The sequence below is a fragment of the Tamandua tetradactyla genome, chromosome 4 (genome assembly GCF_023851605.1).
Source record: "Tamandua tetradactyla isolate mTamTet1 chromosome 4, mTamTet1.pri, whole genome shotgun sequence".
NCBI classification, from domain to species: Eukaryota; Metazoa; Chordata; class Mammalia; order Pilosa; family Myrmecophagidae; genus Tamandua; species Tamandua tetradactyla.
Window position 1 is genome coordinate 56150327 of NC_135330.1, and position 15309 is coordinate 56165635.

Sequence of the window (15309 nt, forward strand, 5' to 3'; positions counted from 1 at the left end):
CATTGATGCTAAATTATTTTAATAAGTAAATTCATGAAGTCAGAAACTAGAATTCATACTACCAGGAGCTGAGATGGTAGTATGGACTGGGGAACTTACTGCTTAATTGGTGCAGAGTTTTTGTTTGATGTGATAGAAAAATTTTGGTCATAGATGATGGTGATGGTAGCACAACATTATGAATGTAATTAACACCACTGAATTATATAACTGAATGGAGCTTAAAGTGAAAATTTAAAAAACAACAATATAAGACTGTATAAAATAAACAGTGCACCCTAATATAAGAATGGGGTATAATTAAAATGGTATAATAATATTAATATTTATCATCAATTGCAACAAAGCTATCACACTAATGGAAAATGTTAATAATGGGGAAAACTGCATGTTTGAGGCCCATATGGAAACACTGTATTTTCCCCATGATTTTTCTGTAAACCTACAACTTCCTCTAAGTAACAATTTTTTAATAAAATGGAAAAACCAGGCATCACCCTCAATGCTTTGCTTGGAAATCACTATAGCTATATACACACATATATGTGTATATCACTATATACATATATATACAACTTCCAAATTCTGCTTTCCACATAACTGCAGAACATAATTTTGCTAAGACTTCCGCCACAAGAGTTTCCTACCTTCTAGTTTCCAATAAATGTCCCTCACTTCCTTCTGAGTCCACACCATCAGCATTCTGCTTTTTTTTTTATCTGGCATAGGCAGGCTCCAGGAATCAAACCTGGGTCTCCGACACAGCAGGTGAGAATTCTGCCACTAAACCACCCTTGTACCGCCCCGAGCCACTGTTGCACCACCCACCGTCAGCATTCTGAATTTTCTATTTCTATTAAGACAAATTAGGGTCTCTCTCATGTTCCTCAAAATTCTTCCAGCCTCTACCCACTCATCAGTTCCAAAGCCATTTCACACTTTTAGGCATTTATTGTAACAGCACCTCACTTTCAGAAATTAAATTCTGTATTAGTTTAATATTGCTGCATGAAAAAATTACCACAAATACAGCAGCTTAAACGACACACATTTATTATCCCCAATGCTTATGAATCAGAAGTCTTGGCAGGAATGCAGTCAAACTGGGCTGTGCCCTATTCTCTTCTAGAGGTTCAACTGGAAGATAATCCACGCCAGGCTCTTCTGGGATGTTGGCAGAATTAATGTCCATGTGGCTGTGTGACTGAGGGAGGGACTGTCAGCTGTAGACTGCCCTCAGGTTCTAGAGGCCCCTCAGCTCCTAGGGGTGCCTGCTGCTCCTACCGTGTGTTCTTCCTCAGCATGGTTGCCCATGTCATCAGCCCAGCAAGGAGAATCTCCACTCCAGTCTGTTAAGACAGAATCTTCTAAACATAATGTAATCACAGGAGTAATAACCCATCACCTTTGCCATATTCCATTGTTTAGAAACAAGTAGCAGGTCCCTTCCACACTCAAGGGCAGGGTGGACATGCAGTGGACATGAGGCCATTCTAAGTTCTGTCACGTTACACTTCTTCATTCTCGTACTACCACTGTGTGGACCACGCTGTTGCAAACCAGTCCTTTGGCATGGGAAGGCTTAAGGAGAGGATTGAAATTGGAGCCTCCTATTTTTCCTTGAAAGTGCTGGAGAGGAAGTTAAAAGCATACTATAAAATCTGGTAAGGGGCAGGCCACGGTGGCTAAGCGAGCAGAGTTCTCTCCTGTCATACCAGAGACCTGGGTTCATTTCTCGGTGCCTGCCCACCCCCCCATAAAAAAAACTCTGCTAAGTATTTTCTGAAGTTCAGCTCTATTGTTCCTTTGTCTTATTACTACAGATAAACTTGAATTTTAAGACGTTTGTTATAAGCCATCACAGTCAGCACATACTGTGAGTCAGAACCTTAAAGGTTAGGACCCTACAAGAAGAAAAAACATTCTTATTGGCTAACATTTTCCATTTTAAATGTTTATAAAAACAACTTACCAGGACAGAACAGATATACTGCCAAAGCACAACTAATGATTATAGCGATTCAAATGTGTCTGGGGACCACTCATGTTCCTAAGATGTACTACACATAATACAATTAAACCAAGAAATTGGTTTACAGTCCACCATTTACCAATGGTATCATAAAGAAACTATATTGAACTTCGCTTAACTTTTAAGCATTTGTTAGAAAAGCTCAAGAGGAGACCTATTTTAGAGCTGCTCACGGCTTTTTAAAGATAAGATGTAAACCATTCAGAGGATAACAGAATAGCTTTACAGGACGGGCTTCCTCCTTGCCAAGTTTATATGGTTAATTCCTGCCTTGTATCCAGTAAAGGGCAGGCCCAGGAGGTCTGTACAAGGTAGCCCTCCACATTCACCACCACCCCCACTTCCTTCTCCTTTTCTTCATGCATCTAACATTTATAGGGCACCTTTTCTTCCTGGTGACACCTAGTAAAAATTTTGCATCAAGAATATCTGAAGTGCATACTCTTGGTTGTCCCTCTGGCTACTTTCACGTGATACTTCTGCGAAGCTCTAATTTTATGGCAGAAAAGTTTCATATCACTAAAAGGTTCTCTTTAGCATTTTATTGTTTTGTGATCTGGTTACCAAATGGTTTTGGGCAGAGAGAAACACCTGCAATCCCAGTTCTCAAGTGAAATGTTTAACGTAAAGGTGAGAGGTTTTCAAATGTCATTGCTGAATATTGACCATAATCAAACACATGGTCTAAGTTCAGACATCTCTGTTTACCAAGCAATTTTAAAAGTCAGTACTGCTTATAGCAATTCAAAATCATGACATGAATAGTAGTATTTCTTTCATTGCTTCCTACTCCAAAGTTTTTATCTCTAATGAGATTATAAATACCAAATGTCTACATAGGCCATGTCTTATTCTTCTCAGGAAAATGCTAAACATATAGTAGGCCTTCAATAGTGGGTTCATTGATAGACTGAATCTTTAACATTATAGCCCCATACTTACTTGTTTCTACTCTTAATTACAGAACTAAATCCAGCACGCACATTGAAAACACTTGGAAATTTATTATATATTTTTCCTTGGATCTAGTTATCATTTCAATGGTGCCCTTCAAAGTAGAATAATGAAGTACATAACAAATCTCATAATCCAGCTTTGCAATTATAGCATTTCATATAGTGTTAACACTCTATCAGTAGAAAATCCTCAGGCAATAATGACTAATAAGGAAGGCATTTCCTGGCAGCTAACGATCGGCATGGGGGAACTTGCTTCTGACACAAAGCCAACAGCCCTCAGCCCAGCTGGCTACTACCTAAACCGGACATACCAGGCCTCCCTCTGAGGTTATTGTGTATTTATTTATAAACTGTTAGCATAATAACAAGAAATGGAAAATGAAGTAATGTTTCGGTGTTGGTCAGCTGAAAGTTTACCTGTGGGTGTATTACGGCATTTTCTTAGAGGTTATTCTTTTCCAGTCCAGGTTCTTCTCTATGGGTCATATTATATATGCTCAATATTTATGACTTTGAACATTAAAAAAGTTTTCTTTGGGAGACATATAAGAGGTCTAAAAGAGATGTAACAATAATAATGATAATAATAATAATGCTAGCACTTATAAAGCATTTCAAGTTTCCATAATTCATCTATACTATAAAATACACATAAAAGGAAACTGAGACATAGAGAAGCTAAAGTAACTCATCCAAAATCATTTAAGTAGTAAGTAGCAAAGCTTGGATTTAAACTCCTGGGAGCCAATCCCAAAGCGATAGACGCTAACCACTGTTTTGTGTTTATTACACCTCCAACAAAGAAAACAGAACTATGCATTTAATCTCCTATTAACAAATCGTGAATGGCCAAAAATCTTAAATGGACTATACTGTCTTTTTTTGCATATACAATGGTCTCAACATTTTAATAAAAATTATCTAGAAGCTATAAAAGTGTTCTTCAGTTAACCTTCATCACACACAATAAGTTGAACAAAATAAACTTTATTTTTTAATTTAGAAGGCAAATCGTTAGTAAGGCTATTTTCAAACTCCATGACAATTCTGAAATTTGTTTACATTTCACTATAATAATATTGCCAAAAAGTTAGCTAATCATTTGTAAATATAAATAAAGCTGAATGAGGTTTATAGGCACAGAAGAAGTTTACCCTTTCCAAAATATTTTGCATGCTGTATGAAAACTCTCTTTCCTCTTTTCTTACTTGTTCTTTCTTAATTGGCAATTCACTTGAATTAACAAATTTACATTATTAAAATTCAAGTACTCCTGGAGTGTCAAGATATTTTCATTAGTCACAGCAAGGTAAAATTATTTCAATGAGATTTCTCTTACTATCTGGCTGAATATCTAGCTGTGAGGAACTTTTGAGTTGCAAATGTAGTTGGAATGGGAAGTGGGGAACTGAGTTGCTTCAGAGCATGGGAATTTTATTCATAGTAGCTATTGGGAGATTCCAGCACAAGGGGGCTTCAAGCAGGAATGGGAATTGGAGGAAAAGAATACATCGTATTTGCAGGCATAAACATTGTGGCAATGGCATATACTAAAAGCAAGCACCATAGCTACTCCAGAGTCTAAGCACTAAGAAACAGGTGGCAGCAGTGCCACTGGACTGAGAAGGTGTCCCATGGCCATATTGCATCTAAAATGAACAAACCAAGGTAACACTTTTACATTAGAATTTATGACTACAGTAGTTATTGATACATCAGTATTGCAAACTTGTTCTATGCTGTGTTGTTAGTCCAGAGAGAGATTGCAAGCTATAGACAGTTCCTTGGGGATACTACTGTACACCTTTTGTTCCTTTAAGAAAGAATATTCACTGCATGTGAGTGGGTTATAGGAATATCATGAAATCAACTCATTTAATATTTCCATATTTTTATAAAATAAATTTATAATTTATAATAAGTTAGTCATTCATATACTATGTTAAGCAGTATATGAATAACTATATATATATATATATTAGTAGTAATATAATTACTTCCACACACCTGACAAGTATTTGCAACTCAGCAGCATGTCATGGCCCATTATTTGAAATTGCTTAGCTGAAACTTAAAAGGCCAGCACAAAATCTAGTGTGAATTACTTTTTCTTCTCAGTAAGTGAAAGTAATCAGTTTTTGATTGGTCAATAAATCTAAATGGCCTAATTTTATTTATTGTCATATTTCTGCTCTAGATTCATCACAGTTTACTGAACACAAGATCTCATGGGACACAACTTACTGAAATTTATTTGAGAATCAAATAATACATGTTTTACTCATAATTTCCTTACTTTTTAGTGTTTTAATTTCCCAGTGCTGCTATGACAAATGCCACCCAGTGGGTTGGCTTAAACAACAAGCATTTATTGTCCATGGTTGTGAAGGCTAGAAGTCCAAAATCAAGATGTCATCAAGGCCATGCTTTCCCTGGGCTCAGTAGCATTCTCTAGTGATGGAAATACTACATTACACAGTGATCTCTCCTCTCCCGCCTCTTCTGACTTCTGGTTTTTACTGACCATATCCAAATTTCCTCTATTTATAAGGCTTCCAATCGTATGTATTAAAATCCACCTGATTCCATTTAGCCACACTTTAATTAATAATCATGACTTCAAAAGGTCCTATTTACAAATGGATCTACATGCGCAAGAACATAGTTCAACATTAAACACATCTTTTGTGGGGTACATGATTTAGTACCTGACATACAACTTCAGTAAACTATAAATTTCTCCTGTTCTAAATCTCATGTTCTATAAAATTATGGATTTCACCCTCCATTTCCTGCTTCAACAAAAACCAAATAGTAATATGTGTTAATGTTTGATTTTGTGATTTTATATGATTCATTTGAGAAAATAACTTCAACTGCTAAAGACATTTTTGAAAATCACTGAAATAAATGGTCTTTAAGAACAAGGCCAAATTTCATAATTCCACATGCCAACCCATCTACTCTAATGTTACTGTGCAATGTACACATTGTGAGTTTGTTCAAGTTCATTATTTTAGATGTTTGAGTCGCTTATACCTGCCTTGAACTTTATTTTGGTCAATAGGCATTTTATAATAAGCAAATAAATGGAAGTTAGATGCTATAAAAATCATTCATACTCTCATGACTTATTTGAGATAATCCCACAGGGATGCTTCCCTTTTAGTACATGACTTGCATATATAACAAAGAATAGGAGGGAAGATGGCCAAATAGAATATCTCAAGATCAGCCCTGCTCTATGGAAAATTAGAGAAGGGACAGGAGGGCAACTGAGGCAGCAATTTGAGAGTGTGGCTGACCCAGGAGAGCCTTCTGCACCACACAGGGTGGCCTTGATTGCAGAGGCCGAGGAACTGAGAGGCAGAAAGCTGGAGCCTGGTGTGGAGGTGCGGAGACTTTGGGTGTGCACAGACGGAAGCCTGGAACTAGGAAGTAAGCCAGACCACATTCTTTGGGCATGCTACCTTCACCAGCACAGCCCTGTGACTGGTGACTCACCCCACACCCCATGCACCTGAACCCCATTCACCCACTCCCATTCCCCATACTCCAGGTGCCCCCACCCCACGAGCCCCCAGTGCATGTACCTGACCCCCGCCCCCACCCCAAGTGCAGCCCAACTCACCTCTCTAGCACTCTTCCTGAACACTACCTCCCCCTCCCTGTTCCCTGCAGGCTGTTGCCAATGCATAAAGGCTGCAGGTGCTGACCTCCATACCCAGGCTAGCCCCAAACTGCCACCCCACCCTTCCTAGGCCATAGTGTTGCACAGCCTCACCCCACCAACCCTGAGCTCTGGATATCAGTTTATGGCACTCCTAGTCCCTTGCATGTGCACGGACCCCCAATCACATCATACACCTCCGGGAACATCAGTCTATGGCAGTTCTAGAACCACACATGTGCACAGCCCTCAGCCACACTTCCCAGTTCTGAGAAAGTGCTGACCTGCCCTGCCAGATCACATATGCGCCCAACCCATGAAGGCATAATACCGACCTGCTGCCACAGCTGCATGCATGACACAAAGGGCCCCGCACACTAGACCAGTGTACACCAGGGTTGTGACCCCAGACTGGTGCACCTGCACAGCTACATCCTCCCTGGCCACTGGGCTCCCATGTTCACAAGCATCAGCATAACATCCCGAACCTGTGCCTATACTTGCCCTGAAACAAATCACCACACGGTTGTTCAGCATTCTTTACCTTGATCCTTGCTGCATACCCATCTTGCAAACACAAGGCCTTAGACTACTGAAAGAAATCAACTCCCAAAGTAAATCAATCAAGATATTTACACATGATGAAAACAACATATCACTAAGCATATCACACTGTAGACAGGTGTAGCCCTGCCTAATGACAAAAGTAAAATACCAGAGGAGATACAGACACTGGAACAGCTAATCAAATATGTTCATACAATGCTAGTTAATAAAATAAGTGGGATGGTGTATTAGTTAGGGTTCTCTAGAGAAACAGAATCAACAGGGAACACTTGCAAGTATAAAATTTATAAAAGTGTCTCAGGAGACCGCAGTAACACAGAGTCCAAAATCCACAGGGCAAGCTGTGAAGGTGATGACTCCGATGGAGGGTCTGGATGAATCCGCAAGAGAGGCTCACCAGCTGAAGCAGGAATGGGGCCTGTCTCCTCTGAGTCCTCCTTAAAAGGCTTCTCATGATTAGATTTAGCATCACTAATTGTAGAAGACACTCTCCTTTGGCTGATTACAAATGGAATCAGCTGTGGATGCAGCTGACGTGATCATGACCTAATCCTATGAAATGTCCTCATTGCAACAGACAGGCCAGTACTTGCCCATTCAGATAAAGAGCTACCACAAATTGACAAAGTTGACACGTGTCCCTAACCATGACAGTCCACCCTTTGTCAACTTGGCACCTATATATATATATATATATCACCTTAAAACATACTTAATTTCCAAATCAAAACAAATAAGCACACTTTTTTTTTACCTGACAATACTCAACTGTCCTGCATATAACTGGAAACACATTAAATCTCTCCAGAATAGGGTGCAAATCCTTGGGCAACATTCATTCTTAAACTTGATATCTTACAACTTAAACAGTATAACATGAACAAAACAACATTACAGTCCTCATTTCTGTAACTGATCACGTGGTCGAAGTTCATATTTATCACTACCTTCTTCCACTACCCATTCCATGTTCCCTTTACCCTCAGCAAGCACTTCAGCTGACCGTGGTTCTTTGCCTGGTGGGGTGACCCAAACCTTCATTCCTGAAGTCTCAGAGCCATTAGTGGTCCTGCCTGGATTGTGTTGTTGCAGTTTTCCATTTATTTTAATCACAGGGCATGGTAGTACTAATAGACGCCCTAGGGAATCTCCTATATTCCAAGAAAACTCTTCTTTACCTCCATTATGTAGTTGCAGTCCTATTTCTTTCTGATAGTCAGGGTCAATTACCTCAGACAATAATGTAATCCCCTTCTTGGCTTGTTGTTCGAGAGGCATAAGTAGCCCAAAGTGACCAGATAGCAATCTTAACTTCCAGTTCAGTGGTATCATTGTTGTTTCTCCTGGAGTAGGCACACCCCGTTTTGGAACAAAAACCTGTAGACCAGCAGAACTCAGGGTAGCAGGGACAGGAAGCAAAAATTTTCCTAGTGGATCACGAGGGATAATAGTGAGTGGCACCACACCCATTTCCACACCTTGGTTCTTGGACCCATGGATCCTGGCTATGGGAGAAACAGCACCTATACAGCGGATGCTGATTCAGAGCATGCACAGCTTCCTGGAGAACATTACCCCAGCCTTTCAAGTTTTTGCCATCTAGTTGGAACCGTAATTGAGTTTTCAAAAGGTCATTCCACTGTTCTATCAATCCAGCTGCTTCTGGATGATGGGGAACATGGTAAGATAGAGAATTCCATGAGCATGCACCCATTCCCGCACTTCATTTGCTATGAGCTGTGTTCCTTGATCCGAAGCAATGCTATGTGGAATACCATGACGATGGATAAGGCATTCTGTAAGCCCAAGGATGGTAGTTTTGGCAGAAGCATTGCATGCAGGGAAAGCAAACCCATATCCAGAGTATGTGTCTATTCCAGTTAGAACAAATCGCTGCCCCTTCCATAAGTGGTCCAATGTAATCAACCTTCCACAATGTAGCTGGCTGGTCACCTCAGGGAATGGTGCCATATCGGGGGCTGAGTGTGGGTCTCTGCTGCTGGCAGATTGGGCACTCAGCAGTGGCTGTAGCCAGGTCAGCCTTGGTGAGTGGAAGTCCATGTTGCTGAGCCCATGCATAACCTCCATCCTTACCACAATGACCGCTTTGTTCATGAGCCCATTGGGCAATGACAGGAGTTGCTGAGGAAAGAGGCTGACTGGTATCCACAGAATGGGTCATCTTATCCACTTGATTATTAAAATCTTCCTCTGCTGAAGTCACCCTCTGGTGTGCATTCACATGGGACACAAATATCTTCATGTTTTTAGCCCACTCAGAAAGGTCTATCCACATACTTCTTCCCCAGACCTCTTTGTCACCAATTTTCCAATTATGGTCTTTCCAAGTCCCTGACCATCCAGCCAAACCATTAGCAACAGCCCATGAGTCAGTATACAAACGCACCTCTGGCCAGTTTTCCTTCCAAGCAAAATGAACAACCAGGTACACTGCTCGAAGTTCTGCCCACTGGGAGGATTTCCCCTCACCACTGTCCTTCAAGGACACCCCAGAAAGGGGTTGTAATGCTGCAGCTGTCCACTTTCGGGTGGTACCTGCATATCGTGCTGAACCATCTGTAAACCAAGCCCAAGTTTTCTCTTCCTCAGACAATTCACTGTAAGGAACTCCCCAACAGGCCATAGCTCTGGTCTGGGAAAGAGAAGGTAATGTGGCAGGATTGGAAAACATGGGCATTTGTAACACTTCTTCATGTAACTTACTTGTGCCTTCAGGACCTGCTCTGGCTCTATCTCATATATACCATTTCCATTTTACAATACAGTGCTGCTGTGCACGCCCAACTTTATGGCTTGGTGGGTCAGACAACACCCAACTCATGAGAGGCAACTCAGGTCTCATGGTAACTTGGTGGCCCATGGTTAAGCGTTCAGTCTCTACTAAGGCCCAGTAGCAGGCCAAAAGCTGTTTATCAAAAGGAGAGTAGTTATCTGCAGCAGACGGTAAGGCTTTGCTCCAAAATCCTAAGGGTCTGCATTGTGATTCCCCTATAGGGGCCTGCCAAAGGCTCCAGACAGCATCTCTATTTGCCACTGACACTTCCAGCACCATTGGATCTGCTGGGTCATATGGCCCAAGTGGAGCGGCTTGTACAGCAGCCTGGACCTGTTGCAGAGCCTCCTCTTGTTCAGGTCCCCACTCAAAATTAGCAGCTTTTCTGGTCACTTGATAAATGGGCCAGAGTAGCACACCCAAATGAGGAATATGTTGTCGCCAAAATCCAAAAAGACCCAAGGCATTGTGCCTCTTTTTTGGTTGTGAGAGGGGCCAGATGCAGCAACTTATCCTTCACCTTAGAAGGGATATCTCGACATGCTCCACACCACTGGACACCTAGAAATTTTACTGAAGTGGAAGGCCCCTGTATTTTTGTTGGATTTATCTCCCATCCTTTGACACACAAATGCCTTACCAGTAAATCTAGAGTAGTTGCTTCTTCTTGCTCACTAGGTCCAATCAACATGATATCATCAATATAATGGACCAGTGTGATGTCTTGTGGGAGGTAGAAATGATCAAGTTCTCTGCGAACAAGATTATGACATAGGGCTGGAGAGTTGGTATACCCTGGAGGTAGGGCAGTGAAAGTATATTGCTGACCGTGCCAGCTGAAAGCAAACTGTTTCTGGTGGTCCTTACTAATAGCTATTGAGAAAAAAGCATTTGCCAGAGCAATAGCTGCATACCAAGTACCAGGGGCTGTATTGATTTGCTCAAGCAATGATACTACATCTGGAACAGCAGCTGCAATTGGAGTTACCACCTGGTTGAGTTTACGATAATTCACTGTCATTCTCCAAGACCCATCTGTTTTCTGCACAGGCCAAATAGGGGAGTTGAACAGGGATGTGGTGGGAATCACCACCCCTGTATCTTTGAAGTCCTTAAGAGTGGCAGTAATCTCTGCAATCCCTCCAGGAATATGGTATTGCCTCTGATTTACTATTTTGCTTCATAGGGGCAGTTCTAGTGGCTTCCACTTGGCCTTTCCCACCATAATAGCCCTTACCGCATGAGTTAGAAAGCCAACATGGGGATTCTGCCAGTTGCTCAGTATGTCTATGCCAATTATACATTCTGGAACTGGGGAAATAACTACAGAATGGGTCTGGGGGCCCACTGGACCCACTGTGAGATGAACCTGAGCTAAAACTCCATTGATCACCTGGCCTCCATAAGCCCCCACTCTGACCAGTGGTCCAGAGTGACATGTTGGGTCCCCTGGAATTAATGTCACTTCTGAACCAGTATCTAATATTCCCCAAAATATCTGATCATTTCCTTTTCCCCAATGCACAGTTACCCTGGTAAAAGGCCGTCGGTCTCCTTGGAGGAAGATTAACAGTATAAATTTGTGGCAGTGTAACAGGGTTCTCCCCCAAAGGGACCTGGCCTCCCCTTCATTCACATTCAAGGGGCTCTGGGTCTGTAAACAGTTTCAAGTCTGGAAACTGATTAAAGGGTCGTGACTCTGTGTTTTTGTAATTCAGGTTAGACTTCTGTTCATTTGACCTAGAACTCTTTTGTTTATACAGCTCCAACAAGAATTTAGTAGACCACCCTTCTACTGTATTTCTAGGTACCCCATGATTTACTAGCCAATACCACAAATCTCTGTGTGTCATATAATTTTGATGCCTCCTTTGAGTTTGCTGTCTATTATAATAGCCACGTCTACCCTGTCTTTGGTGATTAAGTGCTGCCACCTGGCTTCTGCCAACTTGGGATCCTATCATCCCCATTGTGTTTAAGGATTCCAGCTCAGTGACAGCAGTTCTTACAGTAATATCTGACCTACAGAGAAGTGCAACCACAGAGCTCTTGAGGGATGATGGTGCTAGTCTCACAAATTTATTTCTCACTGTTCTGGTAAAAGGTGCATCCTCTGGACATTCCTGGGGTGTAAGAGCAGGCTTTGCATGATAAACCCACTCTAACATTCCAATCTCTCTAAGCCTCTGGATCCCCTCATCTACATTATACCAGGGCAGTTCTGGCATTTCAACCTCAGGTAATGTTGGCCACCTTTTGATCCATGTTTCAACCAACCACCCAAACAAGCTGTTAACACCTTTTCTAACCAATCGAGCTATAACATTGAATGCAGAATCTCTGCTTAGTGGGCCCATATCAATACATTCAGCCTGATTCAGCCTTATATTCCTCCCCCCATTATCCCACACTCTTAAAATGCATTGCCACACATATTCCCCTGATTTCTGTCTATATAAATTGGAAAACGCACACAGTGCTTTTGGAGTATAACATACCTCCTCATGTGTGATACTTTGTACCTTATCTTTAGGTGCTGGTTGGAACTTTAGTCTAGTTATAGGCCTGGAATAAACAAGGGGTGGTGGGGGTGGGACATGAAAAAAATTAGAAATATCTTCCAAGCCATTTGCTTCAGGGCCTTCATTTGCAGTTTCATCTGGTGAAAGAGGATTAATAACTCTAGGGCTAATCCCTTCAGGAGAAGGTTGGGTGGCCAATTCCTCAAGGCAGGCTGGAGGTGGGGCAGCTATGTCCTCAGGGCAGAATATTACAGGGTTATCTAGAGAAGACTCAGCATGGCCTAGGGTTTCACCATCACCCCCAACATCATTATCAATCCATATGTCACCATCCCATTTTTCAGGGTCCCACTCCTTTCCAATCAATGTCCTCACTTTAATGGCAGACACCATGCAAGACTGAGATTTCAGTTTATGTTGCTACTCTAACAATAAGATTCTGAGTCTAATTTTCAAAGATCTTAAATCTACGGCTACAGGAAATAAGATTTTCCTTCAAGATACTCATAGAAACGTCTACATCTTTCACATGGCACTTAAGCTTCTCATTTGAAGCCTTAAACCCATTCCTTTCACCCTTTAATGTAGACAGTGTATCTAACAACAACCAACCAACACCTCTATAACTCTTATTTCTACAAAACTCTGTAAAGTGTCAATAACATTATCCCCCAGAGTCTGGCTTCGTACAAGCGAAGCATTAGGAGAATCGAATGAAGATATTTTGACTATTTCCTTTGCCAACTCACTCCATGGATTGGGAGTGTCATTCTGATTATGGAAATCAGGGTCCTTAGTGTCTCTGAGTCTAGTCAGAGTAGAAAACCATTCATAAAAACCCATTTTTAAGATTCTGTTTCTTAAGAACCACTCCCAGTACCAAGATGTATTAGTTAGGGTTCTCTAGAGAAACAGAATCAACAGGGAACACTTGCAAATATAAAATTTATGAAAGTGTGCCATGTGACCTCAGGAATGCAAAATCCAAAATCCACAGGGCAGGCTGTGAAGCCGATGACTCCGATGGAGGGTCTGGATGAACTCCGCAGGAGAGGCTCACCAGCTGAAGCAGGAATGGGGCCTGTCTCCTCTGAGTCCTCCTTAAAAGGCTTATTAGATTTAGTATCACTCATTGTAGAAGACACTCCCCATTGGCTGATTACAAATGGAATCAGCTGTGGATGCAGCTGACGTGATCATGACCTAATCCTATGAAATGTCCTCATTGCAACAGACAGGCCAGTACTTGCCCAATCAGATAAAGAGCTACCACAACTTGGCCAAGTTGACATGTGTCCCTAACCATGACAGATGGCAAATGACATAAAGGAGATCAAGAAGACAGTAGAAGAGCATAAAAAGGAATTTGAAAGAATAGTGGATATCACTTGGATTAAAGATTCTATTGACCAAATAAAAAACATACTAGAGGGAGGGCCATGGTGGCTCAGCAGGCAGAGTTCTCCCCTGTCATGCCAGAGACCTGGGTTCGATTCCCAGTGCCTGCCCATGACAAAGAACAACAACAACAAAAAAAACATACTAGAAGCAGACAACACCAGATTTGAAGAGACAGAAGAAGGAATAAGCAATATAAAGACAGGATAACTGCCTTCAAGGACTCAAAACAGCAAATGGCAAAAAAGATGGAAAAATTTGAAATGGATCTCAGGGAAGTGTTAGGCAAAGCAAAATGCACAAATATAAGAATCACTGGTGTTCTAGAAGGAGAAGAGAGGAGTAATGGGCTAGAAAGAGTATCTGAGGATATAATGGGGGAAAATATAAATATACAATTCAAAGAAGCCTAATGAACTCCAAACAGAATAAATCCACATAATCTTCCCCAAGACACATACTAATCAGTCTGTCAAATGTTGAAGAGAAGCAGAAAATTCTGAAAGTGGCAAGAGAAAAATAATCTACTACATACAAGGGAAATCAAATAAGACTGAGTTCAGATTACTCAGCCAGCACCATGGAGATGAGAAGGCAGTGGTATGATATATTCAAGATTCTGAAAGAGAAAGACTTCTAGCCAAGAATTCTGTACCCAGTCAAATTGTCCTTCAAAACTGAGGGAGAGATTAAAGTTTTCACAGGCAACCAAGTCCTGAAAGAATTTGTCCACAAGAGATCGGCCCTACAAAAAATACTAAAAGGAGTTCTGCAAACTGGAAAAAAATAGACAGGAGAGGGAGGTCTGGAGGAAGGCTAAGAACTGAAGAGTATCAATAAGGGTAATTTAAAGGATAAAAAGAGAAAGAGGAAAAGAATATATAGATCTTACAAACAAAATTTAAAAAGATAAGATGGTGGATTCAAGAAACGCCTTTTCAGCAATAACTTTGAATGTCAACAGACTAAACTTACTAATTACAAGATACAGATTAGCAGAATGGATTAAGAAGCACAATTCAGCTATATGCTGCTTACAAGAGACTCATCATAGATGAAATGATACAAATAAACTGAAAGTGAAAGGATGGAAAAAGATTTTCCACACAAGTTGCAACAAAAAAAAAAAGCACAAGTAGCTGTACTAATATTGGACAAAATAGGCTTTAAATGTAAAGACATCATAAGAGACAAATAAGGACACTATATACTAATGAAAGGGTCAATTCACCAACAAGATATAACAATCATAAATGTTTATGCTCCCAATCAAGGAGCTCCAAGCTATATGAGACAGACATTGGCAAAATCAAAGGAAGTGATAGATATTTCTACAGTAATAGTAGGAGACTTCACTACACTGGTCT